The sequence below is a fragment of the Cebus imitator genome, unplaced genomic scaffold (assembly GCF_001604975.1).
Source record: "Cebus imitator isolate Cc_AM_T3 unplaced genomic scaffold, Cebus_imitator-1.0 Scaffold469, whole genome shotgun sequence".
NCBI classification, from domain to species: Eukaryota; Metazoa; Chordata; class Mammalia; order Primates; family Cebidae; genus Cebus; species Cebus imitator.
Window position 1 is genome coordinate 710,440 of NW_016107784.1, and position 9,146 is coordinate 719,585.

Consider the following 9,146-nt stretch of genomic DNA (forward strand, 5'->3'; position numbering starts at 1 on the left):
GTCAGGCGGGTCACCTGAGGCTAGGAGTTCCAGACCAGCCTAGGCCACCATGGTGAAACCCTGTCTCTACTAAAAATACAAAAATTAGCCAGCATGGTGGAGCACCTGTAGTCCCAGCTACGTGGGAGGCTGAGGCAGGGGAATCCCTTGAGCTCGGGAGGCGGAGGCGCAGTGAGCGAAGATTGCTCCACGGCACTCCAGCCTGTGCAACAGCAGCAACTGAAAAAAAAAACCACTCAGGCTACGGGGAGGGCGGGGTAGCATGGAGACGGGGTCAGGCTTAGCCCCAGCAACTCAGAATTCCGCTTCATTGTACAGGACTCAATTTCCCCACCAGGCCCAGGGGCAGGTCTGAAGGTCCTAGGGAAATCCAGCCACTTGGGAGCCTGAGACATTTAGCACTGTGGTCAGGCCCCCTTTCCAGGGGACTCATTGCCCAGCACCCTCTCCACTGTCCCCCCCCCCCCATTCCTCGGGGGGGGGGAAAGTATTTTTCTTTTGTTACTACTTCCTGAAACTTTTGCGGGTACAGAAACCACAAACTGATCGGGTGACAAAAGTGAGAAGAGACGAGGCAACCGGAAATCTTCAGGGACCCGTTCCCTCCAAGCCCAGGCCTCTTCTCCCCAGCACAGCTCGGCCCACAGCCTGGACGTGTCAGCAGGAACCCTGACCCTACAGGTATCAGGATACAGCCTTGAGCCCTTCCCGCCGACAGCCCGGTGGCTCAGTCCTGCGAAACATCAAGGCAAGGGGGGGAAAGCCCTGCTGCCTGATCCCAGGAACCACTCAGACCCTCGGCTGATTGGCAGCACTGAACAGGTTAATAAAGAAAAGATGAAAACACAGAAAAACCCAGAAACCCAGACGGGAAGACGGCGTGGGGAGAGAGCGTGCTGGGAGCCTCAGTAGCCCACCTCCTCCTGGTAGTAAGGGGGATGGATATTCAGGGGCCTCCCCTGGGCCCGGGCGGTGGCCAGCATCGGAGGGAGCCCCGTCGGCCACTGTGCCTTGCGGGCAGTACTTGGGGTCGCATATCTGCCGGCCCAGGCCAAAGACCTGGCCGCCCTGGTTGGCGCCCTGCGCGTAGCCCGTCTGCAGGGACACGGAGGAGCTATCACACTTGCCGGTTCCCAGTTTGGTGTCATAGATGTGCCGCCGCGTCCCGGGAGCCGTCATGCCCACCTGGCCGGCACACTTCTTGGTGCCCATCTGGAGGCTGGTGGTCGAGTGGTCCGTGGGGGCAGGATGTGGTGGTTCTTGGGGTCATAGAGATGCTTCCTCGTGCCGTACGCGGTCATGCCCGACTGGCTGGCGCATTTGTCGGTGCCCATCTGCAGCCCGATGACGCACTGGCGGCCTTCATGGTGGCGTCGTCGAAGTTCCGCTCCTGCTTCTCCGAGTACTTCGCCGATGTCCACCCCGCTCCGCAGCCCCTTAGTCTTGGCCTTCCCCGCCGGGGCGAGACGAGACACCTGCACCTGCGTCACGTGCCCACTCTCAAATAGGTCGCTGGCCTCGAACAGTCCACGGGGCTCATGCCGTGGCTGACCACGGCCTTGATGAAGTTGGAGAGGTTTTCCAGCTGGTGCCAGTTCTGCATGGAGCGGTTGACCTTGGGGACTGAGCCTGGCTGTAGCTCGTTCATGAGTGTGCGTAAGATAATCCCGTCCTTCAGGCCCTTCTGGAAGTCGGGGCTGATGGAGAGGCCGGTGAGTCCCTCCATCCAGCTGCGGAGCTCTGCCTCCTTCCGAGGGTCACACTTGGACAGGAGCCGGTTCTTGACCTCGGCCGGCAGCCGGTACGAGGAGCCCTTGTTGAACCGCATGGAGCTCATGGCTGGCGGGCGGGACGGGGCTGGACTGGACGGGCCCATTATTGATTTTTAATTATATATTTTGAAATTTAAACCATTTTAAAAGTCCTTTTATACAATATAGTGAACACCAAACCTGGCCATTTAGAAAGTAAAATCTAGCCTTGCTCTCCACAAATCTTGCAGAACAGTTTTCAAAGTTTCAGGATTTTGAAAGATATTTTGAATAGACCAGTCTTTTTGAAAAGGGTTAGAGACTTTTACAGTATTAGAACTGAAAATTTTTTTTCTTTAAATTTTTTTTTTCCATTTATTTCATTACATTTTAGGTTTCGGGGTACATGTGAAGAACATGCAAGATTGTTGCATAGGTACACATGTGGCAGTGTGATTTGCTGCCTTCCTCCCCATCACCTACATCTGGCATCTCTCCCCTTGCTATCTCTCCCCAGCTCCCCACCCCACACTGTCCCTCCCCTATTTCCCCCCAACTGACCCCAGTGTGTAGTGCTCCCCTCCCTGTGTCCATGTGTTCTCATTGTTCAACACCCACCTATGAGTGAGGACATGTGGTGTTTGATCTTCTGCCCTTCTGTCAGTTTGCTGAGAATGATGGTTTCCAGGTTCATCCATGTCCCTACAAAGGACACAAACTCATCATTTTTGATGGCGCATAATATTCCGTGGTATATATGTGCCACATTTTCCCTGTCCAGTCTATCATCAATGGGCATTTGGGTTTGTTTCAGGTCTTTGCTATTGTAAACAGTGCTGCAGTGAACATTCGTGTGCACGTGTCCTTATAGTAGAACGATTTGTAATCCTTTGGATATATACCCAGTAATGGGATTGCTGAGTCAAATGGAATTTCTATTTCTAGGTCCTTGAGGAATCGCCACACTGTCTTTCTTCCACAATGGTTGAACTAATTTACACTCCCACCAACAGTGTAAAAGAGTTCCTATTTCTCCACATCCTCTCCAGCATGTGTTGTCTCCAGATTTTTTAATGATTGCCATTCTAACTGGCATGAGATGGTATCTCAATGCAGTTTTGATTTGCATTTCTCTGATGACCAGTGATGATGAGCATTTTTTCATATGTTTGTTGGCCGCATGCATGTCTTCTTTTGTAAAGTATCTGTTCATATCCTTTGCCCACTTTTGAATGGGCTTGTTAGTTTTTTTCTTGTAAATCTGTTTTAGTTCTTGGTAAATTCTGGATAGCAGCCCTTTGTCAGATGGGTAAACTGCAAAAACTTTTTCCCATTCTGTTGGTTGCCGATTCACTCTAATGACTGTTTGTTTTGCTGTGCAGAAGCTGTGGAGTTTGATTAGGTCCCATTTGTCTATTTTGGCTTCTGTTGTCAATGCTTTTGGTGTTTTGGTCATGAAGTCCGTGCCTACACCTGTGTCCTGAATGGTTTTGCCTAGATTTTCTTCTAGGGTTTTTATGGTGTTAGGTCTTATGTTTAAGTCTTTAATCCATCTGGAGTTAATTTTAGTGTAAGGTGTCAGGAAGGGGTCCAGTTTCTGCTTTCTGCACATGGCTAGTCAGTTTTCCCAACACCGTTTATTAAACAGGGAATCCTTTCCCCATTGCTTGTTTTTGTCTGGTCTGTCAACAATCAGATGGTTGTAGATATGTTGCGTTGCCTCCGAGACCTCTGTTCTGTTCCATTGGTCTATATCTCTGTTTTGGTACCAGTACCATGCTGTTTTGATTACTGTAGCCTTGTAGTATAGTTTGAAGTCCGGTAGTGTGATGCCTCCCACTTTGTTCTTTTTGCCTAGAATTGACTTGGCTATGTAGGCTCCCTTTTGGTTCCATATGAAGTTTAAGGTGGTTTTTTCCAGTTCTGTGAAGAAGGTCATTGGTAGCTTGATGGGGATAGCATTGAATCTGTAAATTACTTTGGGTAGGATGGCCATTTTCATGATATTGATTCTTCCTAACCATGAACATGGAATGTTTCTCCATCTGTTTGTGTCCTCTCTTATTTCCTTGAGCAGTGGCTTGTAGTTTTCCTTGAAGATGTCCTTTACGTTCCTTGTTAGTTGTATTCCTAGGTATTTTATTCTCTTTGTGGCAATTGTGAATGGCAGTTCATTCTTGATTTGGCTCTCTTTAAGTCTGTTATTGGTGTATAGGAATGCATGTGATTTTTGCACATTTATTTTGTATACTGAGACTTTGCTGAAGTTGCTTATCAGTTTCAGGAGATTTTGGGCTGAGATGATGGGGTCTTCTAGATATACAATCATGTCATCTGCAAATAGAGACAATTTGACTTCCTCCTTTCCTATTTGAATACCCTTTATTTCTTTTTCTTGCCTGATTGCTCTGGCTAGAACTTCTAGTACTATATTGAATAGGAGTGGTGAGAGAGGGCATCCTTGTCTAGTGCCAGATTTCAAGGGGAATGCTTCCAGTTTTTGCCCATTCAGTATGATATTGGCTGTTGGTTTGTCATAAATAGCTTTTATTATTTTGAGATACGTTCCGTCAATACCTAGCTTATTGAGGGTTTTTAGCATAAAGGGCTGTTGAATTTTGTCTAAGGCCTTCTCTGCATCAATTGAGATAATCATGTGGTTTTTGTCTTTGGTTCTGTTTATGTGGTGAATTACATTTATAGGCTTGCGTATGTTGAACCAGCCTTGCATCCCCGGGATGAAGCCTACTTGATCATGGTAGATAAGCTTTTTGATGTGCTGTTGCAATCGGCTTGTCAGTATTTTATTGAAGGTTTTTGCGTCTATGTTCATCATGGATATTGGCCTGAAATTTTCTTTTCTTGTTGAGTCTCTGCTGGGTTTTGGTATCAGGATGATGTTGGTTTCATAAAATGATTTGGGAAGAATTCCCTCTTTTTGTATTGTTTGGAATAGTTTCAGAAGAAATGCTACCAGCTCCTCTTTGTGTGTCTGGTAGAATTCGGCTGTGAACCCGTCTGGACCTGGGCTTTTTTTGGGTGGTAAGCTCTTAATTGCTGCCTCAACTTCAGACCTTGTTATGGGCCTGTTCAGGGTTTTAGCTTCTTCCTGGTTTAGGCTTGGGAGGAGGCAAGTGTCCAGGAATTTATCCATTTCTTCCAGGTTTACTAGTTTTTGTGCATACAGTTGTTTGTAATAATCTCTGATGATGGTTTGAATTTCTATGGAATCTGTGGTGATATCCCCTTTATCGTTTTTTATTGCATCAATTTGGTTATTCTCTCTTTTCTTTTTTATTAATCTGGCTAGTGGTCTGTCTATTTTGTTGATCTTTTCAAAAAAACCAGTTCCTGGATTTATTGATTTTTTGAAGGGTTTTTTGTGTCTCTATCTCCTTCAGTAGAAATGACAATTTTTTAAATGTCAATTTTATTTTATAAAGTGACAACTTTTTATTGTTAACTAATAGTAAACATTTTGTAAGGAAATGTAAGGAAATTAAAATAGGTTTTATTTATTTTTAAACAATTAGTTTCAAAGGAAAGAGCAATACTGACCAGATAAGGAAGTACTTAACAGTGTATTTCCTGAGAGAAATTCACACCACACCCCACACACACATACACACACACACACACACACACACACACATACATTTCAAAAGCCGAATTCCAACAATGCAGCTATTGTCTTTTTTATGGCAATAATTACTTCAAATTGAGTAAGTGAATCTTTCTGCTTGAAGATGTAATAACTTGAAAATATTGCTGTTTGATGATTAGAACTGTCAACCTAAATGAGTGACAGAGAGAGACTCTCCAAAACAGATTTTTCAACAATAGCAAGGCCTTGCAATCCAGGGTATGCATGTGGTGGTGAGCTGTAGGCACATCTGAAAAGGCTGGAGGAAAGGCAAGCATATAACGAAAGGCTAAAGGGGAAGATTGCGTTAAGTCGTTTTGAAACAAAGTTCTTGGTTGTTGAAGCTCGTAGCAGCAGTTGGCAGTTATTCATTGGAACGCTGACTGTTGCTGGTGGATGTCTTCACAGAAATATCTTGTCTGGAATTTTTGTGGTTTTTAGATAGCTATTGCAACAATTCTTATCATAGTCATCAGTGCATGAGAGGCCCTTTTCCAAGGCCTCCTGGCTCTATTTTGTTAAAGTTTGACTTAAGTGACTTCATATTTATACTGACAACTTTCATAAAACTAAGTTCTGCTCAGCTCATTTAATGTTTGTGGCCCCCACCAGAAGGTCTGATTTATTTCTTATGGCAAGTGCATTCATGAATCATGTTGTCAAGAAATGTCGGATGAATGTATGTCTTTATCTAAAAAGTTTCAGAAGCAGAGACTGAAAATGTGGCAATTTGTATGGAACAAAAGTTTCCTTGAAAATCCTCCATTTATGATCCTAGCTTCCAAGATCTAACGAAGGAGGACAGAGTCTTGTTCCAAGTTGGGGGCACAAGACTGGAGGCCAACTGAGCTCTGTCAACCCCAGGGTTTTGGATTGAAGTTTTTGTCAATGGTTAGCAAGAGCCTCAGCTGAGGTAACCTTCTTGCAGCTACTAGGAATAAGACGGTGGCCATTATACATGAAGCCTGACCTTAGATGCAGGGATATTATCTCCTGTTGGGTGCGCAGTGGAATTTCCATTCTGGCCATGCCCTTGAAACTTCCTTTGCAAAATTATGATAGTAAGAGAAATCTGACATAGTTGACTCCAACTTGCTTCTAACCTCCAAGCTGTCCTTGGTCACTCCTGGGTGTAGGCCTAGCTAACTTTGGAAGAAATTGAGTTTATAGTTTAACCTTATAGCAAGGATGGTAATAGCTCTTCCCTGAACTAAACCACCATCTTAAAACTAATGAAAGTCCACAAAGCTAGGATTATGAGAGGAACCTAAATTCTGCTAAAATACAGGCATAACAAATAACCAATCATTCTTCCGGAAGTCACAAGATTTGTAACAACTGCAATTACCTCTGTGGATAACATCATTACTGTAGAACCTAATTTTGTTTTTTTGAGATCTTTTTCAGGCTGACCCCACCTGGACTTGTGATTCATGACTCAACAGTTCCTGTGGTTCCCCCCTAACCCCAAGGCAGACTCAGCCCATGAGGACTTTACCTCACACTGCTATGATTGCATACCCAACCAATCAGCAGTACCCATTCTGTAGTCCCCTGTCCACCAAATGATCCTTGAAAAATTCTGACGTCTAATTCTTCTGGGAGACTGATTTGAGTAATAACTCCATCTCAAACATGCCTGGCCTCATGTTAATTAAATTCTTTCCTGCAATAACGTGGTTTCAGTGAACTGGTATTTTCTATACAGCAAACAGAAAGAACCTGTCAGGTTGTCACACACTTGCCTGCTAGGTATTACTTCTACGCTGACTCAGGGCTGAAGGCTTTCCTGGAATGTGTGGGTCTTTAGCCTGTCCTCACAAGATGTCAACTCACAGTGAGGCACAGCCTTCTTGCTCTTTTCATTTACGGGGCTTTAGTGTTAGATCATATGGTGAGTTTTCCATATTTCTGCTTTGTAGCACATTTTTTGTAAATATTTGTATAGTTTCGTAGGCTAAGTGTTTTCATTCCTTGACTCAGTTGCAAATGTGTCTGGAACCTTGAAGCTTGGAGCCACTGGGGGTATTGTGTCCTGTGTCTCATGTTTTTTGTCAAAACTTCTAGGACCAGCCATAGGAAGGAAATGGGATTTTTTTTTTTTTTTTTTTGTGGCACCGTGGAACTGAATCAAATGTGTTTTTTGGTTCACACAGTGGGACACAGGTTTGGAGGTTAGAAGAAGGCACAAAGGCTTGTGGTAACTCAGGCAACAGTAACACATAGTGAGCTGTTTGTAGTCCAGCCCTTGCCAGTCAATCTCCATAATGCCAGACTCTGGAAGGTCTTCTAAGGATTGGAATGTGCTATTTGTAGTCAGTAAGGCAACAGACAGCGAGGTGGGTGGAAACTGACAATCTGGGCTTATTCTAGGAACTATGCCTCTCCCTCTGACTTTTTCTTTTTTTGTGAGACAGAGTCTCACTCTGTCGCCCAGGCTGGAGTGCAGTGGTGTGATTTCGGCTTGCTGCAACCTCTGCCTCCCAGGTTCAAGTGATTCTTCTGCCTCAGCCTTCTGAGTAGCTGGGACTACAGGCACATGCCATGATGCCCGGCTAATTTTTTGTATTTTTAGTAGAGATGGGTTTCACTGAGTTAGCCAGATGTTCTCCATCTCCTGACCTCATGATCCACCTGCCTCAGCCTCCCAAAGTCCTGGGATTACAGGCATGAGCCATGATGCCTGGCCTCGGCTCTGACTTTTTCTAAGAAAAAGCTCCTGACTCCTGAGTGTAGCTATAAGAGTTTCAGATGTGTTTTTATGTGTAGACATCCTGTTTCAGCCCATGTGACTTGCTGGAAAACCCCAAAGAAAAGGACAAGTCTTCTGCCAAAGGGAAGGCCTGGGAGTGTGGGTGCTTGGGCAGGGCCTTCACTCAGACCAATTTCTCAGAGAAAACTCTGTGGAAGTGGAGACTGGCATGGGCATTCCTTTTCCCTTAATTTCCAGTATTTTCTGGGAAACATTTGCTCACACTGAATGTTATTCACTTGTGCATTTGTGTGCAAGGGTCCCTTCCCAGAACTTAAAGTATAATTAAAAAAAACATAAAGAAATGCAAAAACCTCTTTCACTTTATTTTATGCTATACTTGTATATATTTTAGCTCCCATGCATTTGGGAGATTTTGGCAGTCTGATGATGGACTTTTTTTGGTTGGTAGGCTATTAATTACTGCCTCTCTTTCAGAACTTGTTATTGGTCTATTCAGGAATTCGACTTATTTCCAGTTTAGACTTAAGAGTGTGTATGTGCTTGGGAATTTATCCATTTCTTGTAGATTTTCTAGTTTATTTGCATAGTGTGTTTATAGTATTCTCTGATTGTAGTTTGTGTTTATGTGGAATCAGTGGTGATGTCCCCTATATAATTTTTTATTGCATCTATTTGATTTTTCTCTCTTTTTTTCTTTATTAATCTGACTAGCAGTCTATCTATTTTGTTGATATTTTCAAAAAACCAGCTCCTGGATTGAATAATGTTTTGAAGGGTTTTTCTTGTCTCTATCTCCTTCAGTTCTGCTCTGATCTTAGTTATTTCTTGTCTTCTGCTAGCTTTTGCATTTGTTTGCTCTTGCTTCTGTAGTTTTTTAAATTGTGATGTTAGGGTGTTGATTTTAGATCTTTCTTGCTTAATCTTGTGGACACTTACTGTTATAAATTTCCCTCTAAACACTGCATTAGCCCTGTCCTAGAGATTCTGGTATGTTGTGTCTTTGCTCTCATCAGTTTCAAAAAACTTATTTATTTCT

At 43.9% G+C, this 9,146-nt stretch overlaps 1 pseudogene; it reads right to left on the reverse strand.

Annotated features, from left to right (window-relative positions):
* Positions 1-773: 773 nt before the first annotated feature.
* Positions 774-2,185, reverse strand: LOC108291849 (annotated as a pseudogene).
* Between the last annotated feature and the right edge of the window lie 6,961 nt (positions 2,186-9,146).